General features: G+C 45.4%; 1 non-coding gene and 1 pseudogene across 1 annotated transcript; both read left to right on the top strand.

Annotated features, from left to right (window-relative positions):
- Window positions 1-5,565: 5,565 nt before the first annotated feature.
- Window positions 5,566-5,702, top strand: LOC135393603 (U1 spliceosomal RNA; annotated as a pseudogene).
- An 18,399-nt stretch (window positions 5,703-24,101) lies between these two features.
- On the top strand, window positions 24,102-24,174 carry Trnaa-ggc (transfer RNA alanine (anticodon GGC)). Its single transcript has one exon. It is a non-coding gene; the product is annotated as a tRNA-Ala (tRNA).
- The last annotated feature ends 356 nt before the right edge of the window (window positions 24,175-24,530 follow it).

A 24,530-nucleotide genomic window follows, 5' to 3' on the forward strand; every position in this document is an offset into this window, starting at 1 on the left:
TAGCGTATAGCATGCTCATGCCCTGCGTCGACTCTGTAGAGGTTCAGTTCTAAGATTATGTGACACAAGATACGCTACACACGCTACACAACGTGAAACGCTACGCTACGCTACGTGCAACGCTACACAAGATACGCCTTGCAATCGTCCACAGTATCTTCAGAGAAATTATTCAACGCACTTTTAGAAAGCAAATCCTATTCATTCACACGTGGAAATGCGCTTTCATTGCATCAGTATTACACCCCACGGAGCGATGCACATAAAGATCCATTAAACAGGACCGATACCCTCCGGCATCTCCTCCGGTAACAACGAGCGAGTTCTAAACATTGAAATAAACAAGTAAGCAAGTAAAGAACGAAGAGAGCGTTTGTGTGAACGTCTGGACGCCTTCTTGCGAGGAGAAAGGTAGCAGACGACATGCTAGCTGATGCAGACATCTCATCTGCTTCGCATTCACTCGTTCGCGTTCGCCCTTCTCTTTCACCTTTTCATTATCATTTTTTTTATCGCTTACTGTCTGGAAGATAAGCAAAAAATGGTCCGCTGCTCCTTATTCTCAAGGTCGAAGACAAGAGAGACTTGTGAAACGCGAGGTTGTTAAGACGTCTTAGCAGAGCATGCGGGCATTTGGTCGCAACGTCGTGCAGGATGGAAACAGAAACCGAAACCAGAAGACGAAACTGGCAGACGACGCTTTTACGATGAAAGTGCAATTATGATTTTGTCCTCTCCTCATCTTGTTGCTCCATCTCGCGTGGCTAATTACAGAAACATTTATGTTGGGACCAAACAGAAAGAACATGATTGGATAAAATATAATAAGTTATCAATTGGCAGAAAAAAAAGTAAGTATAAGTTGTTGTTGTTGTTAAGAATACATAAGAATACATGATCAACCATTCTGTGATCATCTTTGATCGATACGGTGTACGATACGGACAAGAACAAAAAAGTCGTTCCTGTGACCTTGATTTCGATATGGGCGCGGCACCATCCCGGCCTTCCCGATAGAAGTATCGACACAGTTCCGCCTGAAGTCTGCCCAGGACATCCCCTGTTTGTCGCTCCTGTCCTCTCTGTCTCTACCTGCCCCACGTGACCTGCCCAGACTGAAGACTGCTCATAGCCACAGCTGCTCCGACGGCAGCAGACGACACGACGAGTGATGACGATGACGATCGGAGTGAGGATGGCGATCTTGATCGTGAACCATCCGTGCAAGTCAAAGCTTACCTGTACGTTCTTCGACACCCGTGCAATTTTGTAAAATTTGACGTCGACGTTAGCCGGGGGGGTAAATGGTCTTGTGTAACTCGTACACCCTGCTGACAAGCGAGATACATCGGTGCTACAGACATTCCTTATCTTACTTGACCGGAAAGGATTGATATCTCTATAGTTATCGATCAACCGATTGAAGAAGCTCTCCGCTCACCTAGACGACACGTTGTTTGCTGAGCAATCAATATATCTAGAACGTTATCAGCCGCTCAAGCACCTTTGGGTAGGCGACGGTCTGGTATTCCTGTTACCCTTGGAAGATTAATTTCTTTTCTGACGCAAGAGCTCCTCCCGGGGTATCATCTGCCGTGCACCAACCCGAACCAGTATACACTTAACGGCGAGCTCTCGAGAAAAATGGCGAGATAACGCCTACTGCATGGTGGTCTGAAGAATACAGGGTTGCTCAAAAGATAAGTTTTAGCAGAGCGGAAGGGACGTTTACGAGTATAACGGTTCCGAAGATGCGATATCCCAAGCAGCACAATGTACTGAAAGTCGAGTGCAATGGGGGTGGCCGGTATGTGTCTTATCAATGTTCTTTAGTTTCACAAGTGTGTTCAAGGCCTTCCACCTACCCGTCCACCCCTATTGCACTCGACTTTCAGTGCATTGTGCTGCTTGGGTAAAGAACATTGATAAGACAAATACCGTCCACCCCTATTGCACTTGACTTTCAGTACATTGTGCTGCTTGGGAAGTCAGTCGATGCACTCCTTTGAAGTGGACGATATCACATTCCCGAGCATGGATTTGACAGATTCTTTCGTATCCCTTTCGTCGCATGCCTCAACAGCAACCTTATTTGAGGATGATGATAATTGGGGAGTTTCATCCTTGCATGCCCCCCGATGCACTGAAACTTTTGCTATTGTTTCACATCTTGATACGAACGAGGTCGGTTCCGTAGTGGAAGAGGGCATTCAAAACCCGCGCCAAAACAGTTTTTCGGTTCATTTGACCTCCGATAAATCGTGGAAATTAAAAACAACACGGTTGACCTTTTTTTTTTATTTAGCTGTCCTTGATCCATTATTATCCTTCATTGTGATTTTGTCTCTCTGGGTTCTTACAAGGTCTCCGTGCTTTTTTTTTTTTTTTTCTATCCAATCTCATCTAGACCGGCTGGCCTCTTATCATTTCCTATTGTCTGTTTTCCTCTTTTCTTCTTCGATGTTAGGGGCGCCGCGAAGCAAGTGGGGCTATACGCGGGGCCAATGGCTTGTACCTTGCCAATGTGTACGGAGGTCCGGTGTGTTTTCTTCGTAGCAAACGTCAACTTTGTTAAAAAAATAATTTGATGCATTTTCAAATGAAAAAATTCAGAATTCTGAAACAAAATACAAACTTTTTTCTTTTACCTTTCATAATAGGACACGTCCCAGAGTGATTGGTTAGAAATATTTCATCTACAGAAGCCGATCCGATCGGCTGCTTTGACGTCTGTCTGTATGCCCTGCCTGTTAACACCGCGTAGCGGATGTGGCTATGAGCTGAGTACAGTCGTGGAGAGGTGGGAAAGGGATAGCAGGAAGAAAGGGGAGACAGGGAGTTTAGTATCCGTCTTGGGCCGACTTGAGGGAGAACTGTGCCTATACCCATCTGGAAAGTGTACCCAATGTGAAAGCATACCTTTCCCTAAAGATGGGAAAGCATGTCAGCCCGGAAAGTGTTATGTCTTCAGGAGGTATGCAGAACAAGTGAACGCCTCCTTCCTTGAAGTGCATGCTAAAGCTGGCAAAGTTCAGTCCTTTTTTTTTTTTATTATTTTCACGATGATCTACTGGCTGCGTAACTTCTCCTTATTCTATCAAGCTATAGTTTTGCTGAGAAACGTGAAATAATTCAGTAAAACGGGGAATTATTCCCTTCCTGGTTTCCGTGTGATGTCAGAAGCACAGTGGAGAGACCAACTCAGTGGAGAGCACGCTCCTCAGTGAGAGGGCAACAACGGTGCAGGTTGATCACCGATGGATTCCGTTCAGACATGGAGGAAGCAATGAGAGGAGGAAAAGATAAAAACCGATAAAAGTAAAGCTGAAATCGGTAGCCAGCTGCGTGACATCACCGCTGGTTTTCCAGTTTCGGTTTTACAGTTGTCTGCGTAGCCGCGTAAAGGGAATTCCTAAATAGGTTCCCCGTGACGTGTCAAAATGATATACCCAAAGCATGGCGTACGAAAAGTCTTTGGCTTTCCAGTTAACGCGCGATACTTACACAGGGTAGACTGGAACGAAATGTCTCAACAGGAACAAAACTCGCAGCGACGGACGGGCACTCCCGACATTTTGATCCCCTGCCGATATGGACTTCAAGACGTCCGTTTTTGAAGACTGGGGGGTGGGGTGGGGGTTCAAATCCTACCACAGGCTGTGCTGTCTGAGGTTTTCCTTAGGTTTTCCGGGCGTTCCTCCGTCCCTTTGTCTTTTGCGTCGTGTTTACTTCATTATGCATTCGCACCAACTAGCCCAATTGCTCGTCGTGTTTCCAGACAAATGTCAAAATCTCACCCCCTTCTTGCTGTCCTCTCTCCCTCTGTCCATGCCTGTACGCCGCTTAAAGCCACAGTTGCGTCGCGCCGCCAACACGGAATAAGAATGATCTTATTACCTGATGCTGCACGTCATCGCTAAAGATACTTCCTTATCTTATATACACCGGACGTGTCCCTGGATATCAGTAAAGAAAGCGATCATTTTCCTCTACCTGTCTATATCCAGATCACTCCTCCATTGTGATTTTCTCCTTCCCATTTTTACGTAATGTTCCTAAAGATGGACCGCGTAGATTAACCGAACGACCCCACTGAAGGCTGCTTGATGCACAGCGCAAGCGCGAGCTCTATATATGATACTCATCGAAAGGTCGTGTACGATCTCGGAAACATATTACGCAGATTCACGGAACGATATAAATTATAACAGTGGGCAGAATGCGACAGCCGGCGTGAAAGCAGGTCTCTCGCTATACCAAGATCGATTGTAATCTCTCAACCATATATACACGTGGTAGGCTGGATTCTTATCGTCCTATATATGCACTCGAGGCGGTGTTTGCGAAACATATTTGCGGCAGGTTATCTGGTCGGAGATACGTGGAATATATTAATAGATACTAGCGACTATATAGATTAAAATGTACTTTTTTGTGGGTATTTTTAATTTTGATCCAACGTATCGGAAAAAAAAATGTGGCAAGGTATACGTTATCGACTAATTTGGCAGTCTGACGAGTATCTGTTTTCTGATTGCACTAAGTCCATGTAGAGTAGACCAACTTGATGGAGGCTCCACGTTCAAGATTTTGCGTGGCTCGATCTCACCGTGTATTCAGACGAGAGACATTCCCAGGAGAAGCGGAAGACGCGAAAAACGTCATAGCTTTCTGAGCGCGAGCACTCAACGTCCAACGTTCACGTACACTGCTAACCGCGTGGGGGAATATCCCGCGAAACAGCCACAAGATATTGCGTAGCAGACGACAGGAAAGACGCAGACGGTGTCGTCTGCTAAGTGTCGTCTGCTATGTGCGCACTACGCCACTCCCGATATTCCACACCGTGTGAATGCTGACATAACACGGTACGGAACTTCGTCTCTGTGAGCAGTGTCTTCGCTTCTTCTTCCACTAGAATCTTCCGGGAGGATGTCGCTCGTGTGAATGCACAGTCAGCGCACCAAAGACATGTCTGCATCCCTCGACGACTGGAGAGGAGGAGAGAAACGGAGGAGGAAAACCTCCAGCACGTGCGGAAGAGAGAGAGAAGAAGAGAAAGCAGTCTGCTAAGTGAAACACTTTTTTTTTTCTTTATTGATTTCACTGAATGTACAGTGCGGTACCCAGGACAAAAAGCTGCTGAAAGCAGCTTGAGAAGGTCCTGGGCCCCAAGCGCAGTGACAGCAGCACAATCAACATTTTGAAAATCCTATTTTCGTATGGATTTCAGGTAACAACAATCTTGAATAAGCAAACATGATGTCAACGTATGCTAGAAGCTAATCTGTTCGACAGCTTTTTAAGATTCTTTAGGAAATCAGCTCTGAGGCTTAGTAAGGACCTGCAAGCCACCTCTCGAAATAACACTGATGTGGCGGATGGGCCTCACAGCGACAGAAACTGAGGCATACTTACCTGGTGCCGGGGCATCCCTGATCAACTAGGGGGATCCCCCTGCCGTGAGCTCGTCTTTGGGTGTTGGCATTGCGATGGTTGTAGACTAGTGCGTTTGTTGCGTTAAAGGGAGCCAGCCAATATGGCTGGTCTTCCACGATGATGCCAATACATATAGGGGGATCCCCCAGGACGAGGCCTAACCATTGCACTGCGGTTGGGCTGACCCCTGCCACTACCCCAAACAGGGGCAGATGGGGCATGCAATTTTTGGTAGTGGGGGACTGCGTACGCGCTATCCCCCTCATATAAATTCAAAGAACAGATGGACGATATAGGGTGAGGGATTGCGCTCAAAAAGTTATCGCGTCCGGTGCTCCGAAAAGCATGATGCTCGGCTATTTTTTCCGATGGGATAGCTCCTGAATATCCCCCGTCAATTATCATTAATTTGAGTAAATTGGACACGCTCTTCACATTGGTGGGGTAAAAAAAAAGTGACCTTTACTTGGCAAATTTCCGACTTTAGTTCGCAAAAATTTACATAATTAAACTTACGTTAGACGACATTCACATCAGGAGGTGGCAAAAACCTAGTAAGAACAGATGCCGTTGACCGCATAATTCTAGGTGGTGTAGTTTTTTTAAAATTATTATTATAATTCAATAACACGTTTTCTGGGACACCCTGTATATACTGTGAAACCTCCCTGTGTCGGACATAAGCGGCCAAAACACGTCCTATAGTTAGTTAGTGTCCGAGTTGGAGAATCGGATGTAAAAAAAAAAAAAAGAAGGAAAACAAAAAGAAAAGACCGGAAAATCACTTCACGTTGCGACAAAATGCGTACTTATTGAACTTCCACACAGATACTCGCGCCGAATAGAATATCTGCACTAAAAGTGCGTGTTTTCTATTGCGTGTTTAAAGATAGCTATACTGTCAACAACTTCAAACCCGTAACTTCACCTTTTTCACTTTTGAGAATGACTGGCACGCATATTCGTGCTGCACTAGATGTTCCTCCTGCCTGTATACAAGCGTCCTTTCATTTTCTCAAGCGTCAATAGACGGGTTCAGAAAATCCCAGAGTGCTTAGCGTCGCTTTGAACTGTGGGAGTTTACTAATACGAAAGAAACGGGTGACCTCCAAACTGTTTCGATTTCTCCCCTGCCGGTCCATTGTCCACGACGTGTCAAGGTCATCGAAAGTGAAATGTGAAGGATTATTCTTCCTTCCCCCGCTCGGCAAGCGCCCAGGATGCAATGCGTGCGCAAAGAACTCTGGGATTTTGTGAACCCGTCTATTCGACAAACTTTCTCTCTGGCATTACGCTACACACTGCAGATTATAGGACAATTTTCTCCGGCGCTTCGGTTGCATTGCAGGCTCTAAAGGTAAGCAAACTAAACAGAAATGGTAACGCCGGAACAGGGGAATGACCTATTGACTGCACACTAACCTCTTTCGAATAAAGGGCCCGCAAATTATCTTAGGGAGAGAGAAAAAAAAAAAAAGGCGAAGGCCATAAAAATATTGACAGCGCGCACGTTATATATAAATCCGATTTTTGTTAACCGCTCGGGCGAATAAGGGACCGCATGGCGAGAAAAATGAAGGCACGCTTATACCTGCCGGCTGCCGGAGAAGTCAAGCCTCCCCCAGGATGGCTAACATTCCCCACCCCTTAACAAACAAACAAACAAACAAACAAACAAACAAACAAACAAACAAACAAACAAACAAACAAACAACGAACGTGTTCCCTCAGGACGAGACCTAACCATTGCACTGGCACGGGCCGATAGTGCACGTGATATTTGGTAGTGGGGGATTGCGCACACGCTACTCCTCTTATGTTCAATAAAAGAAAAAGAAAAAAAAAGAATTTACTATATGACTTCGGTTGTAACACGTAACCTCTGACTGAACTGCCACAGTGTACTTTTTCGTATATTATACATAGTTTATTGCATTTTCTGTATAACCTTTTATATCAATGTATAGAGCTGCTAATTCACATTGTAACTAACACGAGGTCCCATACTAGCTTGCTAGGGACCCCCGTCTGTATATTACGATTTGTACTGCCTGCAATAACAATAAAAACAATAAAACACACACACAAAAAAAAAGGGTCTCACTGCGGGGCTAAAGTTTGCAGTGGATAATCTCGTATATACACCACGTGGCCAAAATGTAGCCAACTATACAAACCTCTCTGTATAACCATGATGATGATGATTGAAAGAAAAAAATGGGGACCAAAAACTCCTCTGTATATAGCCAAAAGAGTAGCCAACACTTCGTTAATCGTTCATCAATCGAGGTGTTGACTGTGCTTTTAACCGCGTCTAATTATTGTCGTCAAAATAAAGTTGTTGTTCCCGATATATATGTGTGTGCGTGTGTCACCGTTTCTGTGCAAGTAATGTTATCCGATGAGGGAAGAAATTTTGTTTCGCCATAATACACACACCATGCCATGTGCGGGATAAGAATATGAACGCTGCAACGCTAAGACGTAAGACATTCGGTGGGTCCGTATATATATCATCGTCTTCGAAGCACTGCCTGCCTTCCCCTTCTGGGTACAGGGTGTCACAGGGTGTCACAGGGTGCTCGAAAAATCGTTTGCATCTTTCTTTTCTTTCTGCGTGGCAGTATTGCTCAGAAGAACCTTTGAAGGGTAGCCAGAAAAGACAGAAAAGCCGAATAGTCGACTCCGACATTAAGACGCCAGCTGAAACCGAAAGTAGCCAAAGCTGGCTACTCATAAGCCTAATCTGGCCACCCTGGTGGTCGTTTCGTGTTGTATCTGCGCATGTCCAAAACGTTTGGAGTATTCGTGCGTTCACACGTAACACACACGCAAGGACAACGCGTATATATATATATTATAACCATTATAATACAGGAAAAAAAGCCATTAAAGAAACAGATAAATGATACTAGACGTGTTTGAAATTCAAACTTACAGATTAATATGGCTTCTATGGCTGCACGCAGAGAAACAGATACTAATGGAACGATGCGGCAGCACCAGAGGACACGTGTTTCGCCGTGTTTGCGGCTCGTCGGCCCTGGGTAGCTGCGCATCGTTCCGAATTGGCAAACCAGGGGTCACTCAGCGAGCGATATACACCTGGGAGGGTGACTGAGCACTCCTCAATGCCACAGTGCAAGCCAGTGAATTGTAATACACCATACCATACCATCACATAATACCATTATATATATATTATAACCATAATATATATATATATAACCAATATATATATATATATAACCAATATATATATATATAACCAATATATATATATATATATATATATATATATATATATATGGCATTAAACATGCACTGTAATATTGCCACGCATAATATTTTTTTTTAAACTTACGTTTATTTTTTGCACGTATTTCAAAGTACCTATTGGATAATGATACGCACGTTATGTTAATTATTTCGATTATATTATAATATGCGCACAAATTATGCTCGGCGCTGATACGTCGCCTAAATTTCACATCCGACCCCCCCCCCCCCCATCCCCCCAAAAAAGAAGATCCAAATTCATTTTGAAAAAGGCCCACTTGTGCCTGAAACGTAGCTGTGACGTACAGGCTAAAAATAAATCGAGCACGTCAAAAGTTTGACGATGACGTCCAGGGTGCACGAATTTACGAAGAGTGCGTAAAATTTTTCCAACAGTCGTCTTCATAGAAGCATGGATGACGCATAAATTAGGCGTAAAATCTGCGTGAAAATGACGCGCACGGTACCCTCGTGGGTGATTCCCGTTTCATATGCCATACGCACGCTGCAAAAAGACGGGGAATTTATTTTATTTTTATTTTGTTTACTCACCCTCTAACCTTCGCTTTCTCCTCCTTTCCACTGTACTTGGAAAAGTTCTCTTCCCCTCCCTACTCCCGGTATTGACGTCCGTACTGTCCGATCAAACACCCGATAACACGGAGTAAACATACATTTTTTTTTTCTTCTTCTTTGTGGCATTTCTTTAATGATACAACGCTTTTTCGCCTTGCCGATTTCTTTCGTTGATTTCACGCATTGATGACCAGCAGGTTGCAGCCTCCGGCATGTTTTCATGTCCGCGATATAGATCACCTTTGCGTCTTTCGCCAGGTTATTATTCCCCAGCGTCGCCGATCGTTGCGCAGAAATACATTTTGTATGGCGTTTTGTAAAGGGCGCTTTTTTGAAATGCTGGACACGGTAAACTTGAACTTTGCGGGATGCCTGCTGTAATCCTGGTCGGAGGTCGAAGATCGAAAGTCGATGAAGCATCTGCTTGAGTTCGTGCGGTACGTTGTATGTACCCCTGTATATTTATATACCCACTGTACCGTCTGTCATGCCTGTTCACCCATCTTTATGACTTGGTCAAGCTGGAGTCTTATGAAACCGATGAATAAATATCAGTATAGTAAACTTTTATGACGAAAACGCACACCTTGTATAACGAACGTATTCTCCCACACCCATAATACAGCCATAACGTACTGTGGTGCCATCGCCCGTTCTCTGAAGAAGGTCTGTAGGGAAATAACGAGAGCACCGCAAGTGCTTTGTGTAAATACAATTCAAGGTGTCTGACAAGAATATCTCCACACGTAAAAATTTGTGTCACGTATGTTACAATGCCTTCATAGAGACCTTCTGCGGAATTCTGGGAAATCCCCTTTCAGCACTAAGACATGGACGGCCGCGGTCCAGTCGTTCGTAGGCTATCAACAATATATGATTTCTCGAGAACTCCTCAATGGGTTACGGAAAGGCCCACAAGTGACGGCGAACGTGTTTTCTTGTTTTTGTTTTTGTTTTTTCAGCTGAGGTGTTTGTAAAGGGTGGAAACCCATACGTCGACGAGGGCCTTACGAAGAAGGACTACCTCTAATATTAGGAATCCTTGAAGGGGTTGCGACACCTCGTCTCCAGTTATGATTCACTAATAATAATTGTTATTAAGAATTTTTCGCTAATAATAATTATCACTAATAATAATAATAATTATTATTATTATTATTAATTATTCGCTAATAATAATTATTATTAATAATTATTTGCTAATAATATTATTATTTGCATCGGTGTGGACCTGCATTCAGGTGGTGGTGGTGGTGGTGGTGGTGATAGGGCTTGCCGTTGTCGGCCTCACGTATGTGGGCAACGTCACGACTCACGCCCTGGGGGAATGTGCGTCCTGGGCCGACTTCTAAGGGAACTGTGCCGACATATGTCTGAAAGCGTCTGAGGAAAACCCAGGAAAAACCCCAAACCCGGAAAAACAGCACAGCCGGCACCGGGATTCGAACCCGGGTACCTCCCAGTGGTAATTCATTCAGGTGGTAATTAATAGACGCACTGCGTAGAAATCTACGAATACCGAAACTCACACGGCTCTGACGTCACGGCAGGTGCCTCCGCCAGTGAGGAAGCGCGAGAGAGGTCACGTGCTCGCGACTACCAATCCGAATGGCCGAAGCTCTGATGTCCAGAGCTCGACGACTACGTGTGTTCAAAGGTTTTATATCTCGCCATGTACTACACGTAAAGAAATAATCCTTTTTTTTTTTCCCTCGATACTCTAGTGTGCAATACAATGTGGGCATGATGTAATGAACCACATTCATCAAAGTGTCACAACCCTTGTAAGATGATACCCATAGCACTGTTTCAGCAAGGTTAGCACAAGGTTACAACGTTGCGACGGAGTGGTTCACGATGCTAAGAAAAATATACGCTAAAAAATCAGTACAACATCTAACATTGAACCTTTAGAGAGTCAAGATAAGGATGTCGTGTATGGATAAAGATCGCGGAGATATACACTCTTAAAAATGAACTTCACCGCACAGCACGCTCCTAGCCAACCAACATCTCGAATGATATCGTTATCTGCCCTGATTTGTTGAAAACGGGAGGCGTACGCCTTTTCTGTGACAATTATGAACAGCATAAGTGTCACAAAAAGGGCGTACGCCTCCCGTTTTCAACAAATCAGGGCAGATAATGATATCATTCGAGATTACGGTTGGCTAAAAACCTGCTATGCGGTGAAGTTCATTTTTAAGAGTGTACGGCAGGTAGTTGTATACCCGTAAATGAGGGTTCAGTGCCACTGTACGGACTTTAAAAAAATGAGCACTAGAAAGTGTAGAGCAGGCGCTGGTTAAAAATTTTTACCCCGAGTTTTATATTAAATAATATCTTATTAATTATTTTATATTAAATGTTTATTTCACTTCGCACCTTACATCAAGCTCCTCAAAAAGACCCAGTACTCGAAACATAATTGGCGTCAGTGAACACTATACGCACTTGGAACAATTTTTTGAAAGAAGCCTCAAAAAGTCCATAGTTTCGGATTCTCTGAGAATAGGTGACGTCATCAAGCGCTCCGATGTCTGTCTCCTATAGCAACAGCTAGCGCGAGCGTCGCTGCTCATCACAGAACGTCATGGTAGTCTGCCAACAGCCAATCATGGGTAAGTTACAAAAAAAAAAGAAAGAAAAAATGGTAACTGAGATACGGTTACCATTTTTTAAAATAGTTACAGCTATAGTTACCCCACTGAAGTAACTTATATCCTTGTCAGACGGGACCTCGGTTTCGCGATTCCGATTTCCCGACATCAATTACTCGTGCAATGACATTTCCCGCAAATAATCATGCGCGTACCGTGTATTTAATGATTGCTGAGCTTTCTAATTACCATGACGCCCTCTTCTTTTCACGATATACAGCATAATCAAAAGTGTCACTGTCACGTGGTCACTGCTAACACGTCACAAACTGCCGCGTGACGACAACAAACCGTGGTTCACGATAAAAAGTCACTCGACAGTTACACTTTTACAAAGTCGGACAAGTGTAACAAAAAAAAAAAATTGTCTCGGCGGCTGTAGTGTCCAAGCGTATATTAGTGATACCGTGTTATGAACACTGGATTTCCTATGGGCCGGTGTAAGGCCATGGGAGTTAAGGCCACCGTGGCTGTGCATATGAGATGGCAAAATAAGTGGAATTCCCGCTTGGGAAAAACGGCAGAGCATTTGAGGCATGGACAAAATTTCGCTAGACAACTGATGCGTGGGAAAAAAATGCAATACGTACCCGAGTAACTTTAATTACTTATACGTAGTTACTTTAAGCAAAAGCGGTAACTAGTTGCTGCAAAAAGTAACTATAGTTATAGTTATACAAGTTGCTGTTACTACACAAGACTGCCAATAGCTGTGGTACGCGGTCAGGAGACGGAGATGGACCTTCGGGGAGCAATGTTGCCAGACGCGTTGGTAGATGGGCGCCACATTACGTCATACTCGTAAAAACTATAGAAATTAATTTTATGATACTTCCGCTTCACATATACACTCTAAAAACAGAGCTTCACCGCATAACACGCTGTGCGCCAGCCATTGCCACGAATGATAGGGTTATCGCTTCTGATTCGAAGGGAGAGGTGGGCATACGCCTTTTTGTGTCAATTGGGGTACGCGATAATTGACACAAAAAGGCGTACGCCTCCCTCTCTCCTCGAATCCGAAGCGGTAACCCTATCATTCGTACACTCTTAGAAATGGACTTCACCACATAGCACGCTCCTAGCCAACCATCGTCCCGAATGACAACGTTCTCGCCCCTGATTTGTTGAAAACGGGAGGAGGAGCCTATTTTGTGCCCGTTATGCACGGCACAAAATAGGCTCCTCCTCCCGTTTTCAACAAATCAGGGGCGAGAACGTTGTCATTCGGGATGATGGTTGGCTAGGAGCGTGCTATGCGGCGAAGTTCATTTTTAAGAGTGTAGGGCTCTGAAAACACGAGATCTGATTTGAGAATAAGTGAAAGCACGTTAACACCGTCACCGGATTTCAGAAAAGTCACCGTCTGAACAATTTATGGCATTACACGGAATCGCGAGAACCTTTAAGAGCTTACGAAAAACACAAACTCGTTTCCTCTATACATCGTTTAACCAGTGACGTCACCAAACGTAAAGTTTCAAAAAAAAAAGAAAAACGAAGAAAGTAGTCCCGCGATAGAGACCGTTCGATTGAATAGCCGGGTACAAGAAAAAAAATCAAAAGAGAAACGCAGGGCCTCGGCCCTTCCGAAGAAGAACCAGCCCTTTCTTCATAGCGAAGGGGAATGCCGGAGGCAAAGATAAAAAGACTAGCTGCAAATTACATGGCCGAAGAGATTTGGACTGTCCACCACATACGCGATGCTTTCTTCTTTTAGCGAAGGCCGCGTTTGGGAAGCGATATGACGTCAAGAGAGCGCGGAAAAAAAAAGGGGGGCGACGTCAAATCGATAAGCATCGCGCAATTCGTTGATCACGAGAGATCAAAATCCCGCGGGATGCCCTTGGAAACGTTAATAGCCGTTCACGCAAGCAGCATGCAGTGCCCGGAAGTTTTTTCTTTTTCTTTTTTTTTCTTTTTTCAGTTACGTATACGCGAACTACACTCTTAGAAATGAAGGCATAGCACGCTCCTAGCCAACCCTAATCTCGAATGGACACCGTTATCTGGTCGGATTTGTTGAAAACGGGAGGCGCACGCCTTTTTTTGTGACAATTATGAACCGCCTAAGTGTCACAAAAAAGGCGTACGCCCCCTGTTTTCAACAAATCAGGGGAGATAACGATATCATTCGATATTATGGTTGGCTTAGGAGCGTGCTATGCGGTGAAGTTCATTTTTAAGAGTGTAGGGCACTTTCAGACATATGTCGGCGCAGTTCCCTTAGAAGTCGGCCCAGGACGCACATTCCCCCAGGGCGTGAGTCGTGACGTTGCCCACATACGTGAGGCCGACAACGGCAAGCCCTATCACCACCACCACCACCACCACCACCTCATTTTTAAGAGTGTATAGGACGAACACGCGAGCGCTTCGATGCATTTCTCGTCACGGTGTTGTTTTTTTATTTATTTTTATTTTGCGTTAGCGCCGCGAAGCAACTGTGGCTACGAGCGGCGTACAGACGGACACAGATGGAGAGAGGGCACCAGGAAGGAGTGGGGGACAGGGGGGGTTAGTAGGCGTCCTGGGCCGACTTCAGGGGGAACTCTGCCGACATTCGTATGGATTAAGTCTTTCGGAAAACCCGGGGAAAACCTGAGACAGCACAGCCGGTGACAGGATTCGAACCCACCAGCTCGCAGTCTTGAGCACGACCTCTGCGACGGAGAGGAAGAACGTTGTGGGCAAAGCTTCCACTGAAGACTGGCGCAGCGGGCGGGCGTCTAGCCATCCCGCGCAATGATTCGACGCAACGACAGCTTCGTCGGCACCGAAGGGGGTGTATTTGAATAAAACCCCTGTCACACGGGCAGTCTTCAATGATCATTGAAACCAATCGTCATTGAAAGTGCGTGTAGCGCCACCTAGCGTGTAACGTGTCAACCTGTCGGGGAACATTGAATCCAATACCCTTTGGGAAGTTGACACGTCACACACTTGGTGTCACTACACGCATTTTCAATGGTCATTGGTTTCAATGATCATTGAAGACTGCCCGTGTGACAGGGGTATTAGAGTGATAGGTTAAGTGGGGAGGCAGGGGTGCCTGAAGGATTAAATAAATGAAAAGGAAAGGGGAGGAAATTTAAATGAATTATTCCCCGTGCCACACGAGGTATATAACAAGGGACTGAATTCGGGAAGAAATAAAATAAATCGCAGGAATGTGAAGGGGAAAGTGAGTATGGGAAGGAAGAGAAGGGGGCTAACGAAACCCCACAGTCAGGGGCACGGGACATTGGCAAAAGCGGATTTATTGAAAGAAAATCATACGGGCATTTACATGATTTGTATCGAAGTTATACATAATTAAATGGTTACATAGTAAGCGGGACCGGACCGCAACTCCCTGATTGCCGTATAAAAATCGCTGACATCTCATAACTGGGATGTCACCGTCAGGAAGCTGGAGTCGCAAACTCCTCACAACATCAACAGAGTCAGCTAGCGTATTGATGAGGCAGGACTTCGGACCTATAGGCCGAAATGCGGGTGGTGGGGTGAAATACGTAGGGGTGAAGGAGTGGTCAGCCCGCTCCACTTTGGTGGTCACAAGATACCCAGCACATTAGTCGGAGTACACTCTTAAAAATGAACTTCACCACATAGCACGCTCCTAGCCAACCATCATCGGGAATGATATCTTTATCTGCCCCAATTTGTTCAAAACGGTAGGCGTACGCCTTTTTTGTGACACTTATGCTGTTCATAATTGTCACAGAAAAGGCGTACGCCTCCCGTTTTCAACAAATCAGAGCAGATAACGATACCATTCGAGATGATGGTTGGCTAGGAGCGTGCTATGCGGTGAAGTTCATTTTTAAGAGTGTACTGACACACCGATCTGAAATGGTGGTTATGTGTAGGTCAAAGCCACGCGGAAGCCAAAACAGGCTTTCATCTATTTTCAATAAAGGAACTCAAATGCAGGACGGACGTCTTTAAATTTTCTTTTTCGCCAAGCACCATAGAGGAATTGGAGAAACCGGTGGAGTAGGAAATAGTTGAATCTGTTGTCTACCCATGATTTAGTTTGCGCATAGTTGCTACCAATGATTAATTAAGCGTGACGGCGCCCTGCTGTATGTGTATTTTCGATTCCGCATTTCTACCTGTTTCCTGGTCGTTGTGTTTTATTATACATGTATTTATATATGCTATTTGTATCAAAACGCAAGCACCTTCCGCTTGGGCCACGATGAAGCGGTAGCTACACTGTTCGTTTTGTGTACGAAATTCAGTTCATTTGAAAAATACAGGTGTTGACCCCATATATTATTGTCTAATTTATGTTACACTAAACGATGTGTGCTTCTTTTACTTCTTTTCCGTGGTGCTAGATAACTTACAACATCTCGTGCCGCCCGAGAGCTACGCCAGTTCACTTTGGGGTGAGCTTGGGTACCAAATTGAAACAAATTTGCTACCCAAAGGGTCGGTACCCTTTGGTACCCAACCACGCGTGCACCCCCAAAACACGGGTTGGGTGCTAGGCATGTGGAGTGAAAACCCCAATATTATTGGGAGCCGGAAATAGCTTGAGCACCCTGCTACCCTGAGTCCGTTGTTCCTATCGGGCCGCGGAACGATAGGGTACTCTACTTTTAAATAGGATACTCTATTTTTAAAAGTAGCGTAAATCAACAGACAGGCAGTTTATGTTGAGAGCGTATTTTAACAGCTCGTTGCTTGTACACCCAGCGCAAGAAGTTAATAATATGACAGAGAACGTTGAATATTTTTCAACTTACTACCAAAATTGACGTAATTAACGACAAATTCAAATTGCCACAAAAAGGCGTACGCCCCTCTCTTTCTCCTCGAATCAGAAGCGATAACCCTATCATTCGCGGCAATGAGCGGGGCACGGCGTGCTATGCGGTGAAACTCTGTTTTTAAGAGTGTAGGGTTATCGCTCCTGATACGAGGAGAGAAGAGGGCGTACGCCTTTTTGTGACAATTACCATATATCCAAATTGCCACAAAAAGGCGTACGCCCACCTGTCTCTTCCAATCAGAAGCGATAACCCTATCAATCTTGGCATTGGTTGGCGCACAGCGTGCTATGCGGTGAAGTTGTCTTTAGAGTGTATAAGATGGAAATATTCCGTGTGGAACTCCTCTGGCGTTGCGGACGGGTAATTTGAGCGTGTTCTCCACACAACGCGCTCAACCACCGAGGAAGTATCCGCGAAATCGTGTTTTAATATGTAAGAGAACGTAAGAATCAAGGCCATCCAACCAGCCAAGTTGTTGATGGCGCGTGGAAAACAGCGTTCGCGTGTTTTTCCCCCAACGGGCCGGCTCGAAGACATATACCAGGGTGACATAATAGCTTGATAGTGGTCGAGACACTTTGATATGCGTGTCTTACTCACATGTGCTTGTGGTTACACGCATATGTGCAAGTACATACACTCGGAGGATACATACATTACGCACGCATTGTATAACTGTACGCTAGCGAGGAAAAAAAAAAGAATTATTTTTCCGCGTGTCGTGTACGGACGTTATACGTGGTGAGATACAAACCCTCGAACACAGGCAAGCTATGACGTCAGACGAGAGAGGGCTATACGGCCATTCCCATTGGTAGTCGTAAGCACGTGACCTTTCTCTCGTTGTCTCGCTGGAGGCAGGGGGGCGCCTGTCGTGATATCACGTGACGAGTTTCTACACGTCTAAAACTTCCTCTGGTGCAAAACTTGGAACGCAGTTTCACATCCTCGCAATTTCTTCAACATTTTTTTTTTAAATTGCGTGTTAGCGCCGCGAAGCGTGGCTGTGTGCGGTGACAGATGGGAGAGAGAGAACAGCAGGAAGGTGTGGGGGAGACTATGCGTTCTGGGCCGACTTCAGGGTGAACTGCGCCGACATATTCGTCTGTAAAGTCGTCTGGAAAAACCCAGGGAAAACATCAGACGGCACAGCCAGTTGTAGGTTTCGAACCCACCACCTTCAGCACCACCTTTGCTACCTCGGCCATGCCGCTGGTCCTTAGTGGCTTTAGGTCGCGAGACAATTATACGATGATGATGAGCTACTCCACAGCGATTAATGGCATACGATATAACCACCCTGGCAAAAACTAATCCGCGCGTTAATTTTGCATGTTTTAGGCCCCTAGTAAGGTCTCTGCATGACTAATTGATATCCACAAAGAACACAAAAATTAAAAATCGTCCCGACTTCTGGCCGCATTTGGAAACCCATCCATGAAACAGATATACAACAACAACGACAACGGATAAATTAATGATGATGAATGGGGAAATTCGGCTCGCCACATGAAACACAGATACAGAAACAGATATACAACATATGTTCGGCATCGGCCCATAAATCGACTTGGCGAATTTTTTCGCCAAAAAAAAAAGGCGCTTAGATATTAAATAAACGAATTTTAAAGGCGACAACGAGATCACCGTGACGTCACTCTCTATAACAGGAGGAGGGAGAGGGCGTCGCTCGCAGGAGAAAGGCGCCATCCAAACGCCGAAAAGCCGCAGCATCCCCTTTCTCAAAGCCGTGCTCTGATTGGTGGTGTGGGGAATGACGCTTCCGCCCTTTTCCAGAGAGGGAATTCCGGCATATACTCTCAACATCCGTCGCCTGCTCTTGTCATGTATACGCCTCTACCCGAGGAACGTCATCATGACGCAGGTAGACAGACTGAAACCGAAACAAATCGGACGGGGAGGGCTGTGTTCCACGAATGGACACTTGTTCGCTTCCTCCTATGGAAAGAAAAGTAGAAACGAAAGTCGCGTCCCTTTCAGGGACCATCGTAATCCCCTCAAGACCGTGGCTTTCGGGTGCGACCTTGTTCGCCCCTAGCTTCGATACGTAGTTCAGCTCTACCAAATTGGTGGCGCTGTTGAACACTATGACGTCATTTGTATACAAACAGTGAGAGCTCTATTCCACCGAATAACAGTCAAAGAACGTCACCATTTCGCGTGGGATTTTCTATACTGTGGTCAGTGCGGTACATGAGGAATGAAATGACACCATAGTTTCGAAATCGACTGAAAGTGATGCGACAGTGTCCTTATCGTACTGCTCCGATATATCGGCTCAGAGAGCCCCGTGTTTAATTAAAGGAGCACGGAAGGGCTCGAAAAGCAGTACGTCAGGTGGAGTAGGAATTAGGATGGGACGAGATGTGAGAGGATGTAGGGTGAAACGACATGGACGGAGTGCAAGCGCGCAGGACAGGACAATCTCGCAGGTTAGAAAAGTTCCTCTCCTTGTAGCCAGTCCTCACCTAACGTCACCTCATCCCCGCGTGCCTTCTTCTTTCTCCTCTCTCTCTATTTTTCGGCTGTATTTGACGGTGCCCGTCCGGCGCCTGCAACAGAGTGTTCGACCGTTCGCCTCGCTCCCGCACAGTAGCAGACGACCTTCGGCAGCCAATAAAAGTGCTCGGATGATCTGACGACACAACACGCCACAAGATAAGCTGGGAGAGTTCGCCGTCGCTGCGCGCATTCTTGTAAAGTAATTTTCGCGGGAAATTTTCAAAGGAAATGGTTTGCGCGACAGTTCTTGAAGTTAGTATGTTCTTATCACGGGGTAAAAAAAACGAAAAAAAAACACAAATAGTGACGTTCGCTTCAGGTTTTGGCTGTGCAAAGAATAGGAGCACCAACCTGGCCAACCCCTGTGACGTCGACACAGATCGTGCCTGCTAATGCTTACGTCACTTTAAAACCTGATGTTGCAAGCGCTGTTTTTCTACTTTATTATCTATCCTGTACCTCTCTCTGGCTCTTTATTACTCAACATTTCGACCTCACAGACTCTGGATTGCTACGGGCTATAGTGGTATAATGATGGTGATGATGAGAACCAATATTAAAAAAACCACTTGTAAAGTAAAATAATTGAAATGCAACAATTGAATAATGGAAATAGAAGTCGAAGAAAACGGGTTCACGAAATATACGATACACAGGTTCATAGAGGTTCGCGATACCGAAAGGAACTGAAAGAAAGGAAATACACCGAGGGCAACAAAATAGAACAAAGGTTTACAGACCAGAAGGTCATTACGCTTCCTCGAATTACTTTTCGAATTTCCTTTACTGGTGAATTTAAATCAATTTTTGATCGATGCGGTGTCCCACCAAAAAACAACTTAAAATACACCGAATAAACGACAATATACTTAATACGTTGCAGCAACGTATATTGTACCGACATATTTTTTTGTATACACCGACACTGAGTTAATAATCTCCGGCCCCCTACTGTACTTGGAGCAGTCCCTGCTTATCGCTTCTTTTACATTTACATTTCGATATATTCTCGAGCAGCAAACGCAATAAACAAACAAACAAACAAGCAAAGGACCTTGGCCAGCGTATGAAGACAGACGTCACGACGACGTCATGGCGCTGTGGACGCCAGAAGAGTAAACGTCATTCACTCGCGCTGCGTGTCGTTCGGATTTTCCCTCGGCAATAAAATTAATAACTTGAACGGAGGGGGGGGGGGGGGGGGCGTCCAATTGGATCGTTTCGAAGCGAACGCAATACGGATATATCGGTGCGAAGACGAGTATATATACAGGGACTGAAAAAATGAGTAATTTTACTACTTTTGAGGACTATTGGCGCCGATAAGTTTGGGAGTCGCCCCCTGGTGTTCACTGAACGAAACCTGTCGTGGTGATGTCCCCCGGGCAGTATTCGCACATCGAATTGCGTATCAAGGGATTGCACATGTAAGAGGTGTGCACGTGTAATATTTCCCGGTGATTCATGACGAAAACGACATATGTATTCCAAGTAAACAACGTTTTCATTCCAATATGACAGTTTTCACTGTAAGTAACAAAACCGAAACCGAAACGACGATCCCCACCAAGAGGCGGCACGTCCATGGTGAGGGGACTCGCCGCCATATCGCGCCTAACATTGACAGTATCCGCACCCGCACCGTAGCCCCGCATGTAAGATCCGCGGCCGCAACCGCGGATACTCAGTATATCCGCGTATCCGCTGTCATTGTATTTGCAGGAAAAAGTTCACGTGACGAAAATGTTATCTTGCAAACGTTTTCATTTTTCGAGCATGCAAATCATTGCGGAATGTTACGTCATCCAGAATATTGTCCAGTTAAATGCAGTTGCAGGTACGGCAATGCAAAGGCATGACACACTCGACACCATTTTGGATACTTTACGTCAATTGTGGCTCCACCTGGGGGACGTCGACAGAGACACTAATGCTTGTTTGCGGATAAAATGTGGATATCCGCGCGGACCGCAGAGGTGCGCGGTTCTATCCGCAATTTAATCGAGCGGATTTCGAAACGTTATATATTTCTAACCGCAAACCACGAAATAGCGCTGATGGACGCGCGGGTACAACCGTACCCGCGCGCATCTCTGCACTGTGAGTGCCCTTCTGGAGTAAACGTACGAAAGTTTGTGCTAAGTTTAGGAACTATATACTTGCAGTCCCGAGGAGCAAATTACAGTGTCGGGGGCTAATATGTGGAATAATATGTATATCACGGAACAGCGCCACCTGTTGCACGCAAGGGCCCATGGGAACTTGGAGCGGAGGTAGAGGAAGAACAACAACAACATTACTGGGGCGTTTCTGTTTATTCGCTCCGAGGCGCGTATTCGCGAGGAGTCCGAGCGCCTCAAAGCGAATAAACATAAACGCCCCCGCCAGCGTCAGCCGGGATCAACCGAAGCAGACGACAGACGGCAGAAAAGTGGCCCCCAAGGTTCCCATGCTGCTTTGCACCGCCCGTTTGGTGGCGCGCGCGTCTTATTAAAATCCGTAAAGTATACGTAAAGCACATTGTCCGCAGTCATCGCTTGTACCACATGCATCGTAACCCCAGTGTGAGGTAAAAAAATGTGTACGACTGACAACATGGCGCATATGCAGCCCAGCTGGAGGATCAACTTCATAGTAACGTGTACGACGTACTTTTAACTGCACGCATTATACATACATCGATATCCCTAACCAATATTAAGTGCTAGGTCTCAGGATCGACGAGCAAACACCCTTGCAAGATTTGGCGCAGCAGCCGCGTAGCGACAGCAATGAAGGCATACACTTGAGCACTGGCGATGGGGTAACTTCCCATCATCTCTCCCCTCCCTCCGTCCCTCTTTCACCCTCCCCTGGGTGCACCGAACCGCTACCCCCCCCCCACCCATGCACTTGACAACGATAGCCTATTGACACACTTGATGACAATACACACACTTGATACATAGTATATAATGAGTATTTGCCGGGGCATCCCTGATCAATAAGGGGGATCCCCTCTGGCATGAAATTTTTGGTAGTGGGGGACTGCATATACGCGCTGTCCCCCTCAGAATAAATTCAAAAAGTAGGTATAGTTGGTTGCCGTGATTGAACGGCAGGTGGATTGAACGTGATTGAACAGGTGTATCTTTGGCTCCCGATATTTTAAACGGCACAAGACAACGTAGTGTTTAAGTGTTGTTGTACGCCTAATTTGTTTGGAAAAAAAAATTTTTTTTTTCGTTCTATAAGTGTAATAACTAATAAGAATATGTTATAAATTCTCTTTTAGCACCCGAGATGCCGTTTCTAGCTTGAACACGACTATATATAGTTCATAGATTTTCAGACATAGTGACAGGCCAAGAACGAAAACACAATATACCAGACAGGGTGTAGTCTGTTGTCCCTTTTCCCTGCGCGATGTCGAAAAATAGCTTCTTCGATTCTTGATTTTTCTAACGCTGTATTATCGTTCGAGGAACCCAGCATGCGATCTGTCCTCATTCAGTAAAAGACGTTGACTGTCGTATGTATAATAATTGGGGGTAGATTTGCACATAGTGATTAGGGCGTCCTTCCACGGGGTGATTACTCTCCATGGTAGATAAGCCTGATCGCCGGTTTTCTTTCTTTTTTCTCATATTGGCTAGCCGCGGCGCTGACACAACGACATAAACTTTTTTTAGCTCGCACTACTCGTGATGATACAACGATGGGGCAGCACACCACCCTACCATCCGCAATCGCGTTCTTCGCACGAGGAACTACGAGATTTTATCCACCGTGTTTCCGTCATTGCCGCCGTCGTGGTGCTGGTCGACGAGAACGAGGAAAAAAGAGAACGAAGAAAGAGGGGAGGCCGACAGGAGCCAACGGCAGGCCAGTCGAAGCCACAAACGAATCCATCGCTGGCGCCATCTACCGAACGCTCTCACAGGCTCTAGGTTGCAATTCTCAATATTATCTGTACACCGGCGAACTGTTCAGCCGATAAAACGCTTCTTTTTCGTAAATTTGTTCATTCTCGAGATACACAGAAGCGGTGTGAATGGTCACACACTACACATCGTGCTATTTATATATCGCAGAAACCGCCCTGCTCGCACCGCCGCCGTGGCCGTGTGGTAGAGCGTCCGCCCGGCGCGCGGGAGGTGGTTGGTTCGAAACCCACCGCCGGACACCCACCGGTAAAATGGGTACAGACTGTCGCCCTACCTGGCGCTCGGTTCCCCAGGGATGACGTCTGGGGGAAGCCTCGTAAACCCCACACGCCTAGTTTCGAACGAAAATGAACTCAACTCGAGAAAAAGCACTGTGGATTGACCTCTGTGGTTGTACAACATGAGTTACATTACGTACTCGTCGTCGGTATCGTGTCGAAATGACCGAATCACAAGCGCAAATCCCAACATGGTTTACAGTCGAAAAAGATGGGCGTGATCACGGACAAGTGGGGGCCGTGGTCAGTAGCTCGCGGGGCTTCCTTTTTTTCTTTTCCACTTTATTTTATTTCAATTGAATTATATATCCAAATTATCTTTCTTGTTGCTCACAGATTTTGATAGATAAAAGGTGGTAGATTTACGCAACAATTTCCAGAGGTGCAACGTAGCTTCTCCAAGAAAGTAGCTTCTCCAGAAATCATAGCAGAAATTGCCACATTGCCACACAACATACCGCGGTAACATGAAACAACTGATGTTCTGAGGCTGCAACAACATAGAAGGGACAAATACATACAAAGCCCCAATTTGCCTAACAAGAGAAGAAGAGTGAAAGGAGGATGAGTGAGAGAGAGTGAGTGGCTGGTTTGTCCCTTTCAGATGACGCACCCTGGAAGTCGCTGAGAAGGCGTGTTAGCTTAGCTCAATTGGTAGAGCCCTGGACCGGCAATCCAGAAGATGTGGGTTCGAGTCCTACAGCTAGCTAACCTTTTCAGTGACTTTCATCTTTCATCATACCGCGGTAAACTGTTTATCTAAGTCTACATTTGCTATCACTTGCGTGATATATCAATGGTAAGTAAAAAAGAATATGCTTTGAATGTAACCGCGCAACACGATTCAAATGCTCGTGCTCTTAATGCTCGTGAATATTTTGACATTATAACACTTCTAATTATGTATTTCGCTCTCATTCATAGACATTTAAAGTACAGCTTGGGATCGCGGGGAGGAGTACCTACAAAACTTATTTGAGATTCTGTGAGAAGGTTGCAGAATTATAACTCGTTCATTTCATTTCACGTTTCATCGTTCATTCAAAACCGACATATTCTACCCTT

The sequence above is a fragment of the Ornithodoros turicata genome, chromosome 4 (assembly GCF_037126465.1).
Source record: "Ornithodoros turicata isolate Travis chromosome 4, ASM3712646v1, whole genome shotgun sequence".
Classification (NCBI taxonomy): Eukaryota; Metazoa; Arthropoda; class Arachnida; order Ixodida; family Argasidae; genus Ornithodoros; species Ornithodoros turicata.